The sequence below is a fragment of the Mustela erminea genome, chromosome 14, assembly GCF_009829155.1.
Source record: "Mustela erminea isolate mMusErm1 chromosome 14, mMusErm1.Pri, whole genome shotgun sequence".
NCBI classification, from domain to species: Eukaryota; Metazoa; Chordata; class Mammalia; order Carnivora; family Mustelidae; genus Mustela; species Mustela erminea.
This window is the reverse complement of record NC_045627.1, coordinates 10,646,541-10,670,294: the sequence shown is the minus strand read 5'-3', so window position 1 is coordinate 10,670,294 and position 23,754 is coordinate 10,646,541. Positions and strand designations below refer to the sequence as shown.

The following is a 23,754-nucleotide window of genomic DNA, read 5'->3' as shown; positions in this document are numbered from 1 at the left end:
GTGAGGACTTGCAAACTTCGTGATAGCTGTGTCATTACTCCGATTACGATGGCTCAGGGGAAGAGATTTGACATGTCGCATATCCAACCTCCGACTAAGGAGCCGTGTGGTAGCAATATTTTGTGTTACTGTTCGTTGTTTCAGTGAGGATGTCCGGAATATAGAGAATATGAGTGTATGTTTGGCTAAAACCAAAAACATTTTTTATTTTCTTGGCTTGTATTTTTCATATTGTGTTCATAAAGCTACTGGCAACTTAATGATTTTGTTATATATTCAGAGACAAAGTAGCACCCAATTAAAAAATAAAGCTTAAAATAGAATTAAAAGTTGTATTAAAAATTCAGTGTGAATTATCAAAATGAAATAGTAATCCAATTTGCCTCCATCTTTCTCAAGGTGTAAATCAAGACCTATCCATGCTACAGATAGCTACCACGTAAACAAATAGCTAAGCGTGAGCATATTTTAAATGCTCCTGATGTTTCTAAATGCCTAATCCCAAACCTTAATGGGCTTTGTCTGTAGAGATATGAGAAATTTGAGTGGTTTTTTTTTTTAATCATTTTTTTTCTATTATGCAATTCCTCAGAGTTTTGACTATAAAATGCATGGAACTGGCATAATTTAAAGAGAAAACAAAGTCCAATGTAATTCATGTTGGAAATCATGATTATTGTTAGGTCTCCTCACATATGACCAAAGAGGTCACCTCCTTGGATATAATGAAAATAAAGACAAGTGATACCCCTTAGGTTTAGTTGGATGCAGTTTTTTCTCTGTGAATAAAATTTCCTTCTTTAAGCATCTCGGCCAGAGAGTGATTTTGTTGAGAGGCAGTATGCATTTTTAAATTTTATTTTTGTTTTATTAACATTTGACTGAAATGGACTTGAGAAGAACATTTGTTTATTTAAGCAAGGGTCTCCATAAATTAATATGATATGGAAATCATTGCAAAATTTAAAATAATCATAATTTTGCCCAATTAAAAAAGTACTCAGTTGCAGGATGAAAAATGTGTCAAAAGCCCAAACTCTGTGTTGGTAACATGATGCCTGGTTCTCAGAAAAAAAAGGAGTTCCTGTCTAAATCTGTGAAATTCTCTTTTGAGGGAATGCTGAATACAGAAGATGAGATGAGTGATAGAGGGAAAAGAATGGTCTTCTCTAGTTCCCCTGCTAGAGTCACCTTTCCCACCAGCTCAGAGGGTTCTCCTTTGATCAGAATCCCTGATGCTGCAGGTTCTAGAGGGAAGAAGCATGTTTAAATGACAAGCATGGCATTAAACCTTAAGAATGGCATTTTTATTGAATAATTATTACTGTTTCCAGGGCTTCTGAAACGTTAGACAGAAAGCGTAGCCCATGGATGGTATAAACGCATTTCTTTAACAGGCAGGACAAAGTTTCAAACTGAAAGTCAAGATAAGAGTTTATATTTTAATCAAGTACAGAACCCATCGTTCCCCCCCACCCCCGCCTGCCACCGGTAGATTCAAAAGAATGAAAAAAAATCTCTTACTTACTGTCAGCCCAAATGAAGAACATTTCACTGAAATGGTTCCTACCTTGAAAACTCAGCATGGGATAATCAGTATGGATTATCTCTCTATAGTATGGGAAATAGAAAACAAGAAGGGTTGAGTGTATAATCTGGGTGAGAATTGTGTGCACTCCGGTGTTATATGTACTCGTGAAACAACTGGAGAAAAATACAAACGAGAGCAAAAAGAAATATGTAACAGCGTAGCATGAAAAAATAAATATTGTAGAAGGCGAGCGAGGGAACCAGAGTTGATATGGAGAAATTTCAGGACAATGATTTTTATGACAGACATTGAAAATGGTAGGAAAAAAATGGGTCCCCTCAGCAAAGGGTTAGGAAAAACAATCCAGACCATGAAAAAAGTGAAAAATAATTACTTTCCCAGTTCACATTCAGCTTTTGGTTCAAGGGGCACGTGTTTAGATCTGATTCAACTTATTTGATCTTCTCCTGCATAAATCGTTCCATCTCTTTCATGCTCCAGCTAAAGCCTGTGAAGCCATGTAAGCACTTCCTCTTTGCCAGGAAAGTTATAAAGATGCACTCTCCCGGAAGATGCTAAAAGGATCGACAGAAAGCAATTTTCTTCCAATCTTGTGAAGTGCTCCTTTGCTTCGGTCGGGCTGGCTGGACAGCTAACAAAACAAAAAGAACCCGGTGGCCATGCTTCTTGGTGCTTGTTGGCCTTCCATGCCGAACCACTCACTTATACCCAATTAGCTGCGTGAACAGATATTATATCTCCCTGCCCTCCCAGCCTGGTTTAAGTATTCTTTTTTACCAACTTACCCAGTCTTTCCTCTTGCAGTTTAATAGTAAAAAGGAAGCAGTAAAATCTGAAGATTTAGATTCTAATCTTCTTGTCTTTGCCTAATGGATTTGTGACTCTGGTCAAGTCATTTAACCAACCTTCATTTTAGTGTTTCTCCACTGAGTTCTTACTCATTAAGCACTGAGCAACCCAAATGCATTGTCTGCTATGCAAGTATATTAGAGTTAATGATCTTCATTATTTAAAGTAGTAAGTGAACACTTGTACAGATAATACACTTAATTTAGAGCTAACCATGCAAGAGTGGCATTTATGATGATCATTCAGATGAATTCTTTCTTGCCTGAAAAAACTAGTTCATAAACATGATTGTGCTTTACTGACTCTCATATTTCTTCTACCTTGGCTCCTTAAATGTGAGCACATCCCAGAGTAATTAGAGAACAGGCATCACTTAAGAGATTATAAAAAATTAAGAGGGGAATAAAAGCTAAACTAAATCTGGATGACTGTCGACACTATATAATTTGTTTTGATTAAAGATGGACAGTTGCTTATTGATGTGTGCGTTGTCCCCAGATTAGCCCTTGGAGTTGAGGCGACAAGAATTTAATCAACATCCTCTGCTTTCTGCCTCTTCCTTCCTCTGTGTACCGTGAGAAATATTGCTGAGTTGCCATGCCAGTAGCATCTAAATCTGCTTACACTGGAGGAGAGGTCCTTACTTCAGTTTATTTAGCTATCTGCAAGTCATCATTTCTCAGCTAATTTCCAAAAATACCAAATAGATGAAGCATTTCCCTTCAGTAAGCGTAAGACAGTGCCCAAGTGATTGCTATAAGATACTTTATTCTGAGGATAAAATTGTTTTTACAGTATTATCAAATCACACTTTTCATATTTATTTTTCAAAGATTTATTTTAGAGAGAGAGGGTGGGAGGGGCAGAGGGAGAGGGAAAGAGAGACTCCCACCCAGACTTCTCCCTGAGCACAGAACCTGACACAGGGCTCGATCCCATGACCCTGAAGACTAGGACCCAAGCCAAAATCAACAGCCCGGCACCTAAACCGCTGAGCCACCCAGGTGCCCCACACAGCTTTTATTTTTTATAAATTTTAATGTATCATCGGTATTTTTTTTGAAAGGTGAATAGTTTAGATTATCTTTAATAGAGATGTTTATTTTGTTTTGTTTTTTACTCATTCTGGACATGTTATTTTTCAACTTTATCTTTAAAATATATAGTGGGTCATGGGGACTGGCAAATTCAACAATGAGGCAAATGGTTATTGAGCTCCCCTACAACTGTTAGGAAACTATCCTTCCACAAATTGTGGTAATAAGAGCTAACATGTAGGGCGCCTGGGTGGCTCAGTGGGTTAAGCCGCTGCCTTCGGCTCAGGTCATGATCTCAGGGTCCTGGGATCAAGTCCTGCATCGGGCTTTCTGCTCAGCAGGGAGCCTGCTTCCTCCTCTCTCTCTCTCTGCCTACTTGTGATCTCTCTCTCTGTCAAATAAATAAATAAATAAATAAATAAATGAAATCTTTAAAAAAAGAAATAAGAGCTAACATGTATAGAACAGTTTGGGTGTGGTAGACCCTGTTTGGGGTTCCATACACTGTTTCTCACTATACCAATCCTATAAGATCAAAGCTGATTAAATATGATCCCTGTCCTTTGGGGCAAATTGGATGGGATGTTTCTAGACCAAGATTGGGAATCGCTGTGGCCAATGTGACTGGCCCAGGCTTATACACCACTTCGCTTCTACTGATTCTAGAACTTAAATAGGAGGCCCCAGGGTACAAACCTGTAGCATTTTGCTTCCTTAAAGCACCAATTCAGTTGAATGCCCAGATTGTAGAGGTCGCCAAAAATTCAGAGGCTTTCACTGCAGTAAGTAGGGAAGCAAACTCCACTTTATGAATGGGTGTATTTTGGCCCTTAGTTGATATTCACTGAAGCCAAAGCTATGTAATTTCCATTACTTTCAAATGTGGTTGAAAACGCACAAATCTGGCTTTTTGTCTCTCTGTAAATTAGCCCAAGTGAGAAGTCTTGCCTTGGTTGGCTGTGTTGTAGATGCTGGAATGCTGGATCAGCGTCATTTTGGCAAGAATGTTGACTTAGGAGGACATGAATGCATTCTGGCCCATATAAACCTCCCCTATTTACGAAAGGCTGTCCAGAGTTCCCAGTGGAGTGCAGGAAGCGTGATTCTTTTTCAGAGATAAGACACAGGGCAAAGCCCAGGCAGCACCCCTGTGGGGCTGACCTTAGCAAAAGCCATCCTTTTTTGCAGTATTCTTCAGATTTTATTTTTTATTATCACAGTGAGGTAGCGGCTAAGAGTTCATTTATCCTCGTAGACGTTCATTCCTTTGCCAGTACAACGTGTACCCCAGTAGAGCTTTCCTGGGGATTCACAGAGATTATGCATGTGAAGTGCATAGCACAGTTCCCAGTACAAGGAACACATTCAACAAATGTTTAAGTTAGAACAGTTTATAATAATGAGTTGCTAACCTAGCATTTTATCTTCATCCCCTGCTGCTTACTCTTCCTTCCCTGCCCCCTACCTATAACCGAATTACCGAAGCCTGGTGATTTTACCAGCTAAGTAGTCTCCATTATGCCCTCTTTCCCCCATTCCTGTACCAGTGCCAAATTTCAGGCGATTTCATCTCTGGACCTGTTGATAAAGCAGCCAACCACTTATTCTCGTATGCTTTTTTTGTCTTTTTTTTTTTAAGATTTTATTAATTTATTTGACAGACAGAGATCACAAGTAGGCAGAGAGGCGGGCTGAAAGAGAGGGAGAAGCAGGCTCCCCACTGAGCAGAGAGCCAAACGTGGGGTTCGATCCCAGGACCCTGAGATTATGACCTAAGCAGAAGGCAGAGGCTTACCCCACTGAGCCACCCAGGCACCCCCCTTTTTTTTCTTTATTAAAGATTTTATTTATTTGACAGAGAGAGTGCATGTACACAAGCAGGGGGAGGGGCGGAGGGAGAGAAGCAGGCTTCCCACTAAGCAGGGAGCCCTAAGCAGAACTGGATCCCAGGACTCTGGGATCATGACCTGAACCAAAGGCAGACGCTTAACCAAGTGAACCACCCAGGTGCCCTCTTGTGTGCTGTCCTGCCCTACATTCCCCTATCACCCCCTCTGCAGCATGTCCTCCGCCAACCCAGTGATTCCCATGTCCTGTCCTGGAAATGGAGAATCTCTTTGATCTAGGAGCTGTCTGGCTCTTTAATGTAATTTCCTTCCACAACATGCTTTGCCCTTTGGAAATTCCTTAGGAAATGAGTTTTTACCATTATTTTACATTAGGAAAAAAAATCTAGCTTTATCATTGGCTGGGGAATAAGGATGCTATATTTTCTTTGCTGTTGTGGTCTATATAATATAGGATACTTTACTAAACAATTATGCCATTTTTCTAATACCACTGCAGTGAAATTGAAGCTTGGGAAATGAATATTAAGAACCGAAAATCAGTAAATTACTGACCATTTGTTTTCAAAATATTTTAAGTTTGAATAAACACGTTAAGTAGAAATATTCACACATCAACTAAAATTGAATACACTTCGAACTAAGATGGGTGCAGATATACTAAAATCATTTTTAAGCTATACTAGAGTATATATTTTTGTATACGGGAATAATTTCATCCCATGCAGCCTGATGTAATTAATTGTTTCTTGTTATTAGACATACACGTTTTTTCTATAGATGTTCATACTTTTTTAAATATATTTTTTATTTTTTTACAAACATATAATGTATTATTAGCCCCCGGGGTACAGATCTGTGAATCGCCAGGTTTACAGACTTCACAGCACTCACCATAGCACATACCCTCCCCGATGTCCATAACCCCACCACCCTCTCCCTACCCCCCTCCCCCCAGCAACCCTCAGTTTGTTTTGTGATTAAGAGTCTCTTATGGTTTGTCTCCCTTCCAATCCCATCTTGTTTCATTTATTCTTCTCCTACCCACTTAAGCCCCCATAGTGCATCTCCACTTCCTCATATCAGGGAGATCATATGATAGCTGTCTTTCTCTGATTGACTTATTTCGCTAAGCATGATACCCTCTAGCTCCATCCACGTCGTCACAAATGGCAAGATTTCATCTTTTGATGGCTGCATAGTATTCCATTGTATATATATACCACTAGATGTTCATACTTTTTAAGTCAGGTGTCTCACTGCATACATAAAGATAATATAGTTGCCCACAACTATTTTAAGCTTCTTGACAAGGGAACTCTTGTAATTGTGTATTCCCCCTGTGCTTAGACAAGACAAAACTCTTCATAACCAATCTTTAAATGCTTGCGGCCCAACTGATCAAGACTCAGTTCATTAATTTTGAATTATTTGACCAAAAGTAATGAGAGTTTTGTTGCCTAGCTAAATATTTTAAAAAGACTCCTTTCCCTAAAATCTAGCCTAGAATTTGCAAACTATTTCAAGGGGGTAAAAGAGGATTAGATTTTTTTTTTTTTAATGCTGCTAGTTTGAATTCAAATGAACAAATGTGTAGCTCGATTATTGAAATGTTTAAAATCCCCCCCCTTTAAAAGGTATTAAGCAATATCAGAAAATATTACTAAAAAACACTAGTGTAAACGTCTTTAAACCCTTTCATATTCCCATGGTCTAGCACAGAAGTCAGCAAACTACAGCCCTCAGCTAAAATTCACCTACTGCCTGTTTTGTCAATAAAGTTTTATTGGAAAGCAGCCATGCTCATTCATATGCACATTGTTCATGACTGCTTTTGCACTAAACGTGCAAAATTTGAATTGAGTAATTGCAACAGAGGCTGCAAACTAGAAACTCTCAGGCCCTTTAATGAAAAGTTTGCTAATCCCTGATTTAGCGAATTCGCTGTTTTAAGTTCTTCTGTCTAGATATGGTTATATTAATAAGCAATTGGGTGCATTGCAAGCAGATATATGTTTTGTCTATGTATCACAAATGATGTCCACTCATAATACCCATGGAGTCAATATGCCATATTGCTAAGTGAGGCTTCATATTGGCCATTTAGTTCCTTTTTATTTTCTTATATTTTGGTTCATTCTGATTTACCTTTTAAAAATATGAATGCCATATCATTTAAAATATTAAAGTAGCTTCTTGAGATAGAGAGTTCTACCCCCCAGTGATTGTACTACATATGGGAGTTCACGACTCATCTTTATGACCTCAGAAATTAATTTCCTGACTCCCTACCAGATACATGAGTGTTGTTTCATGGCCTGAACACTTGGGTGAAATCAGTGGGCAGTAATTCCGTTTTCAGTTGAGTGGACAATCTCTGTGTTGGTATCCCTTCTGTGAAACAGACTTGACGATAAACCTCTTACTACGCCAACGCCAAGAAATGATGTGTTGATGAAACTATATGTTTGTGGAGAAATAACATCCGTTTCTTATTTACCACCACCAGGCCTGATGGATAGCAGTGCTTAGCAGATATTTATTGTCTAAATTAAATTGTCTTAATCAGTAACGATGCAAGAAGTAGCCTTCCAGAACCATAGTTGGAAGTGTTGCCTCTCGAGTTAACAGCCCCGGGTTTGGATACTGGCTTCGCCACTCAGTACGCGTCTGTCACTTCACACACATTAAACTCTATGCCACAGTTTCACAGAGTTTAACTACAGTTAAACCCACAGCCACCGTCATCTGTGTGCGAAGGATAGTAACAGTGCCTACTTCATAGACCTGTTGTCAGGATCCAATGGTAATATGCAAATAAAGCTCTCACAACACGCTTGGCCCATAGGCAGCTCTCCGTGAATGCAAGTTATTATCCTGTTTTAATATAAATCTGAAGTGCAAGAAAGATAGCCTATTTTGAAGATAATTCTTTCTGAGAGGTCTTCATCTTTAGTTTGGATATAATTGTTATTCTGAGTTGCCTGCCCCAGAGCCCCTGAAAATAAGTATTAAAATGTCCTCTCATTTCAGAATGTCAGTTTCACAATTTCTTTGCCAATGGAACCCTTGAGAGTGAGGCCCTCTCGTTGACCTTTTTTGGTATCACCAATTGTTTAAAAGTCTCCATTTAATTTTAAAAAGCTTTTGTGCTACTTTTCCTTGATGCTTATTATAGGTTAGGAATCGCGTGCTATAAAAAGTATTTGGCTGTATGTGCTTTTATAATGAAAGTAATTTAATTGGGCACTCTGCCTCCACAGATCAGCAAGGGTCAAAATGACTTTTTTAAAGAGAAGTAATACTGAAGGGGAAGGGGAAAAAAAAACAACCTTGCCATTTGCTTTCAGCACTGAATCCTGCTTCATTAAAGCCAGTGGCAAGTCTCCCATGTTGGATATTTGCAAACCTGTTCCTCTGACAGACAAGTTCCCCACATGTGTTCTCCTGAAGTGGACAGCTAATCACCCCTCATTGGTTAAGTCTGTGCCTGTCCAAGTTGACAACACTAGACAAGAACCCTTAAACACACTCCATCAGATACACTTAACTATTTTATCAGAAATTCTCCCTGCCTCTCAAAATTCCTTGTTGAACTTTTCCAGGATTGCCCTTGTCACTCTATAAGAGTACAAGAAAAAAAATGCCTTTCTTAAAGAGGGGATATCCCAGCCTGATTAATTTACATAACCTACTTCCTTTTCACACAATGTCAGCAGGGTTATAAAGGTAACTACTTCTGCCTCTTACTGATAAGGGTTTCCCATAAGTGGAGCACACACTGTGTTTCTCTCAGAACAGACACTTCATGTCACCCCCACTGACAGAGTTACATTTAACATTAGTGGTGTGGGTCATACACCATTTGAATGAGATGAGGATCTAACAGAATGAGATCTTAGGGATTCTGGCAAAAATCCCAAGTTTCTGATACATATAACATTACAATAGACCTATTTCTTTTTTTTTTTTTATCATGTTTGTTGTTTTTTGTTTTCTGGGGTTTTTTGGGGGGGGTTGGTAATTTTTTTTTCAGTGTTCCAAGATTCATTGTTTATGCACCACACCCAGTGATCCATGAAGTATGTGCCCTCCTTAATACCCACCACCAGGCTCACCCATCCGCCCATCCCTCTCCCCTCCAAACCCTCAGTTTGTTTCTCAGAGTCCACAGTTTCTCATGGTTTGTCTCCCCCTCCGGTTTCCCCCAACTCACTTTTCCTCTCCAACTCCCAATGTCCTCTATGTTATTCCTTATGCTCCACAAGTAAGTGAAACCATATGATACTTTACTCTCTCTGCTTGACTTATTTCACTCAGCATAATGTCCTCCCGTCCCATCCATGTTGATACAAAAGTTGGGTATTCATCTTTTCTGATGGAAGCACAATATTCCATTGTATATATGGACCATATCTTCTTTATCCATTTGTCTTTTGAAGGGCATCTTGGTTCCTTCCACAGTTTGGCGACTGTGGCCATTGCTGCTATGAACATTGAGGTACAGATGGCCCTTCTTTTCACTACATCAGAATCTTTGGGGTAAATACCCAATAATGCAATTGCCGGGTCATAGGGTAGCTCTATTTTTTATTTCTTAAGGAATCTTCACACTGTTTTCCAAAGTGGCCGCACCAACTTGCATTCCTGCCAACAGTGTAAGAGGGTTCCCCTTTCTCCACATCCTCTCCAACACGTATTGTTTACTGTTTCATTGATTTTGGCCATTCTAACTGGTGTAAGATGGTATCTCAATGTGGTTTTGATTTGAATCTCCCTTCTGGCTAATGATGATGAACCTTTTTTCATGTGTCTGTTAGCCATTTGTATGTCTTCTTTGGAGACGTGTCTGTTCATGTCTTCTGCCCATTTTTTGACATGATTATCTGTTTTTTGTGTGTTGAGTTTGAGGTAGACCTATTTCATGGCCAGATCTCTAAAAGAAAATAATGCAGATATGATGGTGGAAGGAGGAGAAGCTAGATCTAGAACATATCATGTTCATCTGTCAATATTCCTTATTCAGTTTGGTTGAGTGAGTCTTTCAAGTCTTTTCATCTTTGTCCCATATTTCATAAGTTCATAAGAGTATTTCAGTTAAGGAGTATGTAGATAAATTCCTTTTCAAAATACTTAGGATAGCACTAACTGACAAGTGTATATAAAATGAAGCAACAGTGCTCTATTCCTTTTTAGCTGAAGGTGATGAACTTAATGGAATAACTAAGACCTTTCCAATTGGTATATTCCCAAATCAGAATGGACACTTTTGGCACACAACCTCTGTTTTTCTTTTTTTCTTTTTCTTTTTAAAATTTACTTGACACAAAGAAAGAGACAGCAAGAGAGTGATAACAAGCAAGGGAAGTGGCAGGCAGAGACAGCAGGAGAAGCAGGCTCCATGCTGAGCCAGGAGCCCTTCCTACTGAGCAAGGAGTCCAACGTGAGACTTGATCCCTGGGATCATGACCCAAGCCAAACGCAGACGTTCAACCGACTGAGACACCCAGGTGTCAAACCTCTGTTTTTCATTCAAATTTTGACTCAAGGGTCTACTAAACCATGTATCAAACAGACCAGGTCTCTATGGTACATACACACACACACGCACGTGCACATGTGCACACACGCGCACACACACACACACACCAGGTGAATGCACACTCACATATGTCCTTAAAGCCATCAGAAGGACTCTGGTTATAGATGAAACCAACATGGATTCGTTCCTTCAGAATATTCTGAGAGCTCATTGTGTTTTAAGTGTTGTCTAGACCAGCAGTTCTCCAAGTGTGGTCTGTTGAGCTGTGTGGGTCTTCAGGACCTTTCAGTGGAGTACACCAGGTCAGAAATCATTAGGTTATAATACTAAGAAAATGTGCACTCTGTTGCCATTTGTATTGATGGTAGTAAATCAGTAGTAAGTAAAACTGCTGGTTCCTTAGTAGGAATCCAGGCAGGGACACATATTTATACTAGTCCCTGCCAGTTCTCACTGCCCCTTGCCCACATTTGTGATGAAGCTGTTTTTTTGTTTGTTTGTTTACTTAAACCAACTAATTTTGTTAATTCTCCATCCTTGAGTACACACAAATTTTTAAATATTCAGTATTTTTAATACGTGTATGCATAAGTTTATATTTCATGCTGAAGCATGATGTTTGCCTTGAAAGAGGCACACATGTCCTTGCTTGAGATGCAAGCTGAACTAATCACTTTTTTCATAGGACACCATTTGTACTTAAAGACTGACAGATAAACTTGGGTTGTTCAGACTTGGGTGTTTTACAGATATTTTCTCGATAATGAATGAAATGAGCTGTTACTTCAGGGAAAAGGGTTGACAGTATTTGTTGCCAATGATAAAACTTAAACTTTCAAGTAAAAGTTAAAATTGTGAAAAAATTAAGTCCACCACTGTGAGTTTGACAGGTTCATAATATTTAAGAGTTTTCTCATGAGATGCTACAATATTAATGTGACTTTTTGTATTTTATCATGAAAAGTGTTGAAATTTGGGAGATCTGCATAATTCAGGGAATCAGGTTTTTTTTTTAAGATTTAATTTATTTGACAGAGGGAGAGAGATCACAAGTAGGCAGAGAGGCAGGCAGAGAGGCAAACGGGCTCCCTGCTGAGCAGAGAGTCCAATGTGGGGCTCGATCCCAGGACCACAAGATCATGACCTAGGCCGAAGGCAGAGGCTTAACCCACTGAGCCATCCAGGTGCCCCCAGTTTTTTTTTTAATGCAAAAATCATGGGCAAAGATTCATTCAAAATACGAGGGATTCTAATATAACTCAGCGTGAAAACCTTATAGATACGGTTTTGATTCCACATTGCATCTCATATCTTAGAAAATACTACTCTTGACTTTGGGTGTATTTTCTTCTTCTTCTTTTTTTAAGATGTATTTATTAGAGAGAGAGAGAGATTATAAGCAGGAGGGGCAGAAGGAGAGGGGAAGCAGACTTCCCCACTGAGCAGGGAGACTGATACACAGGGCTGGATTGCCAAACTGGGAGATCATGACCTGTGCCAAAACCAAGAGTCACACCTTCTTAAAGAGCTGGGTCACACAGGCACCCTGGGTGTATTTTCAAAGTGAAATAGCCACAAGCATCTGAAGAAACTATTAAAATATGCTGTTCTAACTATAAATTTTTGTGAAGTTGGAATTTCTTTATGCATACCAACCAGAGCAGCATATCTCATAATATATTGAATTTAGGAACAGAAACAAGAATCTAGCTGTCTCCTATAAAGCCAGACATTAATGCAGTTTGAAAGGGAGAAGAATACTACTCTCAACCATACAATTGTGGCTTTGGAAAATACAGCCACTTGTCCACAAAAAAGATATGATTTATATTGACACGTAATTGGCTTGCTTTTAGATTATCCCTTAAATTCTCAGTTTTAACTTTTAATATTATAAATATTGGTATCTTTACCCCATAAGCAAAAGGTTTGGTATAGTCAATCATCTTAATAGTGTAAAGAGGACTCAAGACCCTGAATTTTGAGATGCGGGGTTTTAGATATGGGGACTGCAGACTCAAAGCCATGTTCTTCACTGTCACGGCTTCATGGAAGTAGAACAGGCAATAGGGCTGCTCCATTTACTGTGACTCGTACATAGAAGTTCTGTAAGAAGACTATAGGTGCAGATGCAGGACCTATAACTCCCAGAAATGGAACAGGGAAGGCTTCTCAAAGGAAGTAACACTGTATCTGTCTTTTTTTTTTTTTTAAGATTTTATTTATTTATTTGACAGAGATCACAAGTAGGCAGAGAGAGAGAGGAGGAAGCAGGCTCCCTGCCGAGCAGAGAGCCCGATGTGAGGCTCGATCCCAGGACCCTGGGATCATGACCCAAGCCAAAGGGAGAGGCTTTAACCCACTGAGCCACCCAGGCGCCCCTACGACAGGATTATTAAGTAGAAAGAACCAGTGTTCACTTGAATGTACACCTCTTTTAGAAGAAACACAGAGGCTGAAAATACAGATGGGGCTGCCTTCAGGATGGAGGCATGGATCCCCCATTCCAATTGAGATCACCCAGACATTGGGCATGGGTTGACCATGGAAGATGGCTGAGGATACCAGTGTCAAAGAGCTAAATGGGGCAAAAGGAATTATATTGCAGATGATGTTGGCTTTTATAGTAACTGTTGTCTTATTTAGAAGAGTTTTGTTTCAACCTTTGGTTTCCCTAAGGCTGAGATTAAGGAGGATCCCAGCTAGTGATCTGTTCACAACTGAAGAATTCAGTGGTTGAGCCTCTGTCACAGTTGGTTTTCATAGGCTATGACCATGTGTTGATATCTGTATGCATTCCTGCATCTGAGTAAGAATGAAAGAGTGGAGGGAGCATGAGGTGTAGTGAATGTATATGGAAACTGTGAACATTTTCTAGTACAAATCTGCTCTTTTTAAATATCTGGCAGCATTTGGATGATTTAAAACATTTTAATTTGGTTCAGATTCAAATGTATCTTTTGCCAACCATTTATGACCCATAAATACCCATTAAGATTATTCCCTCAAAAACATTTAAAAATCTTTACTGCTGTCCTCAATGGTTTGGCAAAAATGTTAGTCCCAAACTGAAAAAATTAACTGGTAATTAGCTATATGTGCTTGTGTTTTACATTTTAAAACATATATTCAACTGCCTTCTGAGGATTATGGTTTTAGAATATAAAGAGTAAATAAAAACAGGTTCCAACACAATTATTTAGCAACCCTCAAATTTGAGTTCTAACAAAGAAAAAATCTCTGAATGTAGAAAATGCTTGGTGGCATAACCATGGGAGACAGCTCCTTGAGCAAAGGGCTTTCTTCCATAGATTTGCACTGGGTTGGACCTCTACTCACATACAGATGAAATTCAGTGGTTCACATGAAGTTGTTTAAAACATAGCCCATTTAGGGCGCCTGGGTGGCTCAGTGGGTTAAGCCGCTGCCTTCGGCTCAGGTCATGATCTCAGGGTCCTGGGATCGAGTCCCACATCAAGCTCTCTGCTCAGCAGGGAGCCTGCTTCCTCCTCTCTCTCTCTGCCTGCCTCTCTGCCTAATTGTGATCTGTCTCTGTCAAATAAATAAATAAAATCTTTAAAAAAAAAAAAAAAAAAAAAAAAACATAGCCCATTTAGATAATCATATTAATATTTCATTTTGTTTGATTAATTGGGATAACGTTATCCAGACAGAGGGACAAATGTCATTTTGACCTTCCTTCCATTCATAGAAGCAACATTTTCCCTCCAGAAGTCTCCATTGTCTCAATGCCATTTTATTACCAAAAAAAAATGTATGTCTTCTTATCCTTTCATCCTCTGTTTTTCTGGTCCTTTAATCAAGCGGACCAAATTCTTTCTGTTCCCTCTAGCTCTCTACCTGTTTGAGTTAACTCTCTGTGGCTGTAATCCCAAACCATACCACCAACTCTCTCCATCAGACTTGAGCCGAAGTGGAGACCAGGTCCAGCTCCAGCATCTGGACAGCTCCCTGAGTGTGCGAAGTAGGAAGAGGCTTCCAAGGGCAAGAGGGATGCAGAGTAGAATGGAATGAAGACCCTCGCCTCAGAGCTTTCTCCAGCTGTCTCAAAGATTTATGAGCAAAAGGAAGGAATTGAGGCAGAAACTTCTATTAACAGTAGGCACTTGGCTATTTGTACATATATACTTGGCACACAGTATGCATCCAAGAAATATTAATTCTTATTATTTAGTATTGTTCAAGGTAGATAGTCATAAGTTACAGACTAGCAATAAACTCCTCTTCTGCTCTCACCTTTGTAGATGCAGATAAAGGTATTGTAGTTTTTGGTTTTTTTTAAGATTTTATTTATTTATTTGACAGAGAGAGATCACAGTAGACAGAGAGGCAGGCAGAGAGAGAGAGAGGGAAGCAGGCTCCCTGCTCAGCCCGATGCGGGACTCGATCCCAGGACCCTGAGATCATGACCCGAGCCAAAGGCAGCGGCTTAACCCACTGAGCCACCCAGGTGCCCCAAGGTATTGTAGTTTTATCACAAAGCACAATTATTCTCATTTTAGAGGGGAAAAAATTGAAGTAAAATTAAAGGGTGAGGACTAAATAGGAAATTGGGTTCAGTCAAGAAGTAAACTCAAATATTCATTTCAGTATGGCTTTGCTACACTTTCCTCATGTAGGGAAATGTGGAAAGGAGTAAACCCTCATCAAAGATTTCTGGTGTATCAGACATTTCTAGGGCCTTTTGCAAACTTTATTTCATTAAATCCAATTTAAAGGATGCCTGGGTGGTTCAGTCAGTTAAGCGTCTGCCTTCGGCTCAGGTCATGATTTTGGGGTCCTGGGATCAAGCCCCGCATCAGGCTCTCTGCTCCTCAGGGAACCTGCTTCCCCTTCTCTCTCTGCCTGCCTCTCTGCCTACTTGCGATTTCTCTCTGTCTCTCTGCCAAATAAATAAATAAAATCTTATATATATATAATTTTATTCCATAGGCTATATCATTTGAAATACAGGGCATTTGCATCTGCTCCAAAAAGGTATCTGCCTAGGGAATTAATTTTCCATACCTTTAATTTACCCATTTTTGTAGACAAGAAAGCAAACTGAATATATGTGCTCAGACACAGACACATAAAACTCTGTTACAAAGTCAGTGTCACATGAGTTTCTCATCTCTAAAGTCACCCTGGCTAAGATCATGTAACCGATCTCAAACTCGAATGGCTTCGCATGAGTCTTCTTTCAAAGCAAAAGTCAAGTCGTTTCTACACTTGTCTTACAGACGACACTGATTTGCTTCATCCATATACTGGGTATTCAGAGCACACCGTCTGTGTCTGTTTCCCGTAATGCCAAATAATCCTGTTCACACTGTCTATCCGCGGCAGCCACACAGGTCCTGTGTAACTGACAAGCTTCAAATGAGAGACCGTTTCTTCCCTGCTTTTATTATTCTTTTAAAAATGATAACTCCAGGTTTAAAAATCATGAAGTAGTTCTGAATGGTTTTGTCAAAACAAGTCACTGTCAAGCTTTCTTTTCCCAGACATAGATTCATTACTTTTGAATAAAATAAAAGCAGTGAATAGAAACAACAAATAATAAATGGAGCCGTAATTTGGCTGGAGGTGTAAATTGCTGTCACATTTCTTTGTCTGACCCCCTATGTGAGGACTGAATGCAGTTCAGTTACTTCTTTTCTTTTGTCCTTGAAATTCGCCAGCCAGAGAAAACTTCCTCCCTTAAGATGACTGCTGACAAATTAACATTATTGTATAATTTACACAAATAAAATACATCCAAAAAGTAGTTAGGCTGAAATAATTTAGCAGCTGAGCCCACAAAGGAGGGTTTCCTTGGAGATGCATGGGAATGCCGTACTGTGCGTTTCTTGCCACTTTCAGCAAAAAGGGCTCCTGCAACCAGTCTGGACCAATAAACTAATGGCATACCAGTCCCCATCGTCACTACTGCCCTTGTGAGATGGGAGCCTAGACTAAACCAACACTATACTGTGGTATTCTCGACTTTATGGTAATGTCTTATAGAACCTGAACCCTTCCTGTGCACTCTTCACAGACATTCCTTGAGAAGGGAGTGACTTATGATTATAGGCATATATGTCGTGTGAGGAACTGTGGCAGAGGAAATGAGCTGCTCCAAAGCCAGAGAGCTAGACTGTCACAGAACCAGGATTTGACCTCTACAGTCTGAGCTGAACCCCGCACTTTTCATCTCTACTCAGCATGGCCTCCTTAAGGATGAATAGCTTCTTACTATCAGCTGAAAGATAAGGTATCATTGAAAACATAAGCAATCATCAAATAATACAGAAGATGCAAGAGAAGAAGAATTTAAAACGTGCTGTTGTATCATCATTGAAGTCCATCTTGACTTTAAAACTGCCCTTCACAAATAATACCAGCCTCAATTGCATTATACATGAGGACACTGGTGGGATTTATTTTAGGATATATCATCAGATGTTAAACCTAATGACTGACAGATTAATACAGAAGGCTACTGATTTTGCTTTATGTCAAGGATTTGAAACTCTCCTTTTTTGCTGTTGTTCTTGAAAATTTTCCAAGCTTAATCGCTGATCTTGCTCATTTTCTTTCCATAACAGATGATGCCAATAAAATTCACATTTCCAGCATGAAATTGGCAGCATTCCATTTTTAATGTTTTATTTCCTTAAACATAATAAGGTTTAAAAACGTAACTTGTAAAGAGATTGCCTATCAAAATGGCTCCAACTTGGAATCTACTTAGAAGAATCCATTTGGTCATCATAGAAATCAATTCTCTGCTCTTAGTTTAGTTTTGTGTGAAAGTTCAGTCTTACTCAAAAATGGGATACATTTACATAACACATTTGTATTTGCATAGAATTACTGCTACTGCAGAAGTGGGTTGTTTTTTCTTAATTTATTTATTTGACAGAGAAATCACAAGTAGGCAGAGAAGCAGGCAGAGAGAGGGGGAAGCCGGCTCCCCGCCGAGCAGAGAGCCCAATTCGGGGCTCGATCCCAGGACCCCGAGACCATGACCTGAGCTGAAGGCAGAGGCTTAACCCACTGAGCCACCCAGACACCCCTGCAGAAGTATTTTTAAATAGTTTAATGTTTGGGGTTCATTTCAAGAATTTTTTTCATTTGTTCATTTCTCATGGTCAGTTCAAGAAAAAAATAATTACTCTTGGATAGAACTTCTTTAGTTGACCTATGTTTTTTAATGGCCAGCAAGAATGAAGAGAAACCTGAATACCTAATAGGGATTGAGGTTCACGGGTTTCATTTCCATGAGGGTTTTGCACTGACGCATCGATGTAACCCAACTTCTCTTTATCGAATCTGCATTTTGGAAAACAGCTTTTCGTCCCTTCTCTCAGCCCCATCCTCATCCCTGGTAACCCAGTGCCCTTCATTTCCTCACTCTGATGCCATCTGTAGTTGTAGGATGCACCTCTGTTTGTACAGAATTAGAGAAAAGCTGTATCACGGCATGTAAGCATCCACCGCCTCCCCCCCATATGGAGAGCCCTGGCTTGTGGTCAGCCCTGGGGCTTAGTGGTGGGGATCCCAGCCAGCCAGATGGGGATTACCCATCCCAGGGTCAAGCTCAGAGAGATTTTGGGAGCCAGGGGTTGTGTGTAAATGGGACATTAGGATACACAAATCCCAAGATGGCCAAAAACCCGTTTCTCCCGTGGGCAAGCGTGACTCTGATCTTTAGAGGGTAAATGGCATCGGTTTGGTGTTAGAAATCTGTGAGTTAGATGTTTGGATGCAGGGAATGAAATGAGAGAGAGAGGGAGAGGAAGGGAAAGAGAAAACCCAGTTAAGGCAGATCTACAACTGACTTTCTTTTGCTGGTTCTTGTGCCCTGGGAACAGAAACTGAAAACTGACCACATTGGCCCTCTCTCTGCTCTCTCTTAAGATATGTAAAGCTTCCTCTGTGCACTTGGCAGAGCACTGCGTAAACAAGGAGTTGTGTATCTCTTTAAAAAGGACTTAAAAATCCACTCATGGCCTGGAAAAGATAGGTCTCATCTAAGACATGTCTGTGATGTAAAAGTCTCCATCAACACTCTGAAGCCTCTTACACATCCTGTCTTTTCTGGGCTTGCTCCCTGGGAGTTTTCACTCTCCTCCCAGCCCTCCTCCCCGTCCCTACCTGCCTGCATAGATTCCAATCGTTTTGTTAATGTTCGCTACAGGAAGCACCTAAGAATAGACTTGCTGCTCTGAGCAGATTCTATCTTGAGATGTGATGGGGTGGAGAACAGCCAAGAACATTGTAGCAAATAGGTGACCAGTTGGGCGTTTCGATATTATGTATTTGACAAGGCACACCAGCACCAGCAGGGATAAGCATTGGAAAAATGCATTGCCTCGTTCTGTTTGAAAGCTCCCTGTCATTTCAGAAGCACTTGGAAACGAGTGTGCACTGGGCTTTGCTACATCTCTCGTGGGGACTATTAATAGGAGTTCAAAACTTGTACTTGTATTGCCCTTTATATGGTAGTAGGTGGGGCGGGGGGGGGGGGGGAATCCGAAAGCTTTTCTCTTCCAAAACATTACCAATCAAGCCAGCTGAAGCAGTCTCCCACCATACCCTCACATAGCTGTGAGCACTTTAGACAGGAGAGCTAAATCACATTCACTCTTAGGCACGATACTTCCTTTGTGCCCAAGATAGTATAGAATTCAGAGTGAATGAGGAAGATGAATGCAGAGGTCCCCTTACTTAGTTTGGGAAACACCCAGCTCAGCGATACTGTCAAGACATTGAACTATTCTGAAGAGCCTAGCATCCAATTACACACCCAGACAGCCTTAGTCAATACCCGGGGGTTATATATCTATTTGGCAGTGGTGAGGAGGGAATATTGTTTTAAACACTATACGGAGTGGGACGCCTCGTTGGCTCAGTGGGCTAAGTCTCTGACTCTTGAGCTCAGTTCAGGTCTTGATTTCCGTGTTGTGAGCTCAAGGCCCATGTCAGACTCCTACTGAAAAAAATAAAAACAAAAGAAATACTATACTTAGAAAAATGGGGCCTGTCCCGATGATCTTGGGGGAAACAGCAACAATGATGTCAAAAACCATAGTGTCCATGTTCTTTAGCAGACTGATATTTTTTAAAGAGAGTGATTTCTCTCATACCCTGCTAGCTGGGGGAGGCTTAGCAACCGGGGGGCAGCTGACTTTGCTCTTTGCCCTGGTGTGTGATGAAAGGACATGAGCTGCTTTACACAGAAGAACGGGCCAGTGAGATGCGTGCCTGTGTGGGACCTCACTTCTCTGTGGGTGTTAATGGAGTTAAGTGTGCGAGTTTCCAAGTCAGAAAGGCAATAAGGAAGGGAACTGTTCCAAAAGGGGTGGAGCACGTGACGTGGTTGTCCTGGAAGAGTTCGTCTGCTCTGAGGCATCTGGGTGTCTCCTGCAAGGTCACTTTCTGTCATACAGCCTTCTTCCCGTCAAGGAATAGGATGTTCTCAAGTCCAGGAATGTTAGAGGCTAAAACCGAAGTTAAGAAAACTATTGTCTGTTAACACAACACCTGGAAATCTCCTCAAAATAATATTGTGAAGTGCTTTGCCCAGGGTGTGAGGAAAAATGGCGCCTTTTTTTTTTGTTGTTGTTGTTGTTTTACCATTGTTTCCCCATTTTCAAAGCTGGGAGTCTGGAATTTTGACAAGATGTTCTAGGCTCAGTCTGAGCTGCTGAGGCAGGAAACATGAGCACCGCGTGCCCTGAGGTACCACGGGCTACCAAGGAAATGGAGGGTGTTTTCACAAACAGTACTGAGGTGATGGGGAAGGTCAGGTTTAGGAAAATAAATCATTGTTGTTTTTAAAAATGTTTCCCCGAGCTTAATCTTATTATGATTCCCTGTTTTTCTTTTTTCTTGATGTATTCATATGTTTTCTTCTCAGCTCTTTGTATGTGTTCTGTAAGCGATCTCATATCCTTTTCGTAAGACATCTGGGTTTGAACAAATAAATGAAAGGAATTCCGTCCTTGAAGCCAATTGAATATTGGCTGAGTTCAGTCAGTTAAAGCCTTTTTATTTACAATGGAAGCCCCCACACCCCGTTCATATATACATACAGTCACACCACACACACACACACACACCTTATATTTGTAGGGAAACCTAGTCAAAAGCTACATTTAGCTTCACAAAGAAGAAGGTGTTATGGTAAATTAAAAGAAACTTCTTTCTAAAATGTAAATCTGATTCCATCTTGTCCATCGGCCACATCTCTGCCTGTGTCCCTATGAGGTGACGTCAGCCCCACACTTTGTGACCATCCTTGGTCCCTCATCCTGTCACCACCCTCCCCTCCAGCACAGTGGCCATGCCCATACGGCCTCACGCTGCCCACAACCCCAGGCCTCTCTCATCTTCTATCTGTTGCACTTGGATTCTGAGCTGTAGGTCCCAGGAGTTTACATGGTTTTTTCCTTCAGTCGTGTGACATTTCTGCCTTCTTATCATGTCTGTGTAAAAGTAGGTGTGAACTGTGTGCCTTATGGGTCACAGACTCAAGAACCCCGCGAGGCACCAAAAAGGAACATCATAGTTTCAATCAGTCAAGACCTAATATAAGTATTGGTTTTATAATACACCTTTGGAGAAATTCCTCCAAACTTTTCAGTTTCTTTAGTGATATAATGAATACATGTTTTTCTTTTCCCCTGGGGGGGGGATAAAAAAGATAAGCCAAAACATCCTGAGCAAATGTTACAACTCATGGTGCATATGTTTTCCCTCATCTGTTTCTCTGTTGAACTTAATGCAAGAGAAACTTTATGTTAAAATGATGTATTTTAGAAAATCTCTGTATCATTTAAATTATTTTAGGAACTGCTGTCACACTTACCTGTTGCTACAGATCCACCCCCAAAATTTAGTGACTATTGGTAATAACCACCTGCCGCCACTCACTTGGTGACAGTTTGGGCTATTTGCAGCTGAGCAGGTCTTCTGTCCCACCTGGGGTCACTCATGCAGCTGTGGACATCTGGGGTCCAGCTGGGGCCAGATGGTCCAAGATTGTCTCACTCACCTGTATGGCTGCTAGGGGGGCTGACTGAAGGCATCTCAGTTCCCCTCTGCAGGGCTGATCCAGCCCGAGAGCCAGGTTTCCAATGACAGTCTTGCCATTCTGAGAGGGGGAGAACAGAAACAGGCCTCATCACGGCCGGACTTGGAAGTCCCATACATCAGGACCGTCACATGCTCTTGGTCAAGGCAAGTCACAAGTCCAGCCTGGATTCTAGAGCTGCAGAAATACACTCTCCCGTGGTGGGAAAGTGCATAAATCTTTGAAAGACCTTTAACTTGCCTTCAAAGGGGAGATCACCTCACCCAAGAACTGGAGGAAATATACAGCTCTTTCCTTAATACACGAGTACCTGCGTTGTGGCAGAAACATGCCTATAAGTCCTGTAAGCCCCTGAGTTCCTGGGTTAATGATCTCATCCAGCGAGTAAATTTCTTCATATTTGGGCCAAAATGGCTTACACCGCAATATATCATCGGGATATGAGAGTCGTCACAACCTGGAAGCATTCCATGCCATCACCTGCTTAAATCCCCAGATACCCTGATGATGAACACAGTGATTTCTTTGAAGGATTTCCTGCAAGATACTGGCTCCCAGCTATCTTCTTTCCACAAGCCTTTCTAACTGCTGTGCTTCAAGACTGCAAACGGTCCAAGGACTCCCTAGACATCCTCATCGTTACCCCTACGTGACCACAGATGCCACTGACATCAAAGACGAGGAGGTTTCCATAATCATCCAAAAGAAGCTCAACATCATTGGGAGACCCTTTAAGGGCACAGACAGCACACACATTAGAGTGCACATTTTTGGTTTATTCATTGAGCGGGCAAGGTGGAACCATGGACAGAAAGTTCTAGAAGACTTGCCACCTCATGAGTTGTGCTGCAGTTTTCCTGAAATCTATTTCTTGCCAACAAAGATTTCGACTGAAAGAGCAAATGCTTCTGGGCAGACAGATTCCGAGCTCTACATGTTCAAATGCCCCATCTATCAGACACCTGAGCAGTCAAGAATTTTGACAACCCTCAAACTTTGAAACCTCAGTGCACTTACCCATAAAGAGACCTCCTAGTCACTGGGTCACAATGCAGGTTGCACTGCTATGTGAGAAGAAAGAGAAATAACGTACACACCAAACCAATTAAAAAAAAAAAAATCACCTGGGACCATGTTTAATCTACCACCATTGTAATGTGTGTCACATTCATTTAATGAGTAGTAAATATGCAAATAAAAGAAATAACATGTTGCAAGTCTGAACATTAACGAAACAAGAGTCTGGTGTCATTTTTAAACTTCTAACAAGATTCATTTAAAAATCAGGTCCTGTGATAATTGAAAGAAAACCAAAAATCTCAATTGCTGTTGCCCATGTTACTTATTCATACTATCATTTGGTTCTATGTAAACCTTGCTGAGTATAGATCTTTTTAGAATGCTACTAGTTTCTATAATTTATTAAAAGGGGAAAGAGTTTGGGGATGTGTTCAATGCCTACTAATATTTAATCAAAGCCATGACTTGGGGTCCAAAGAAAAACCAATTCTAAAAAATAACTTCCAGGGGCTCCTGGGTGGCTCAGTGGGTTAAAGCCTCTGCCTTCGGCTCTGGTCATGTTCCCAGGGTCCTGGGATCGAGCCCCACAACAGGTTCTCTGCTTAGCTGGGAGCCTGCTTCCCCCTCTCTCTCTAGCTGCCTCTCTGCCTGCTTGTGATCTCTGTCTGTCAAACAAATAAACAAAACCTTTAAAAAACTTTGATTTAAATGGAAGCTCTAACATTTGCTTATGTAATGAAGATGCCTCCAATTTACTTCTCATTTTATTTACAGTTTGCAGTCAAAGTTGAAATCAGTTTTCAAACAAAACAGAGAATTTTTTT

At 40.6% G+C, this 23,754-nt stretch overlaps 1 protein-coding gene across 11 annotated transcripts in view; it reads left to right on the top strand.

Annotated features, from left to right (window-relative positions):
- Window positions 1-23,754, top strand: part of CHRM3 (cholinergic receptor muscarinic 3) — a 506,787-nt gene that overhangs the window by 316,650 nt on the left and 166,383 nt on the right. The window contains exon 2 of one of the 11 annotated variants that reach the window (XR_004278962.1): window positions 21,698-23,470. The exons of 8 other annotated variants lie outside the window; for them this stretch is intronic. The gene's annotated coding sequence lies outside the window, so the exon portion shown is untranslated. Of the gene's footprint in view, window positions 1-16,867; window positions 17,377-21,666; window positions 23,471-23,754 lie in introns of those variants that run through there. 2 more of the 11 variants (XR_004278959.1, XR_004278961.1) reach the window with 2 other exon arrangements.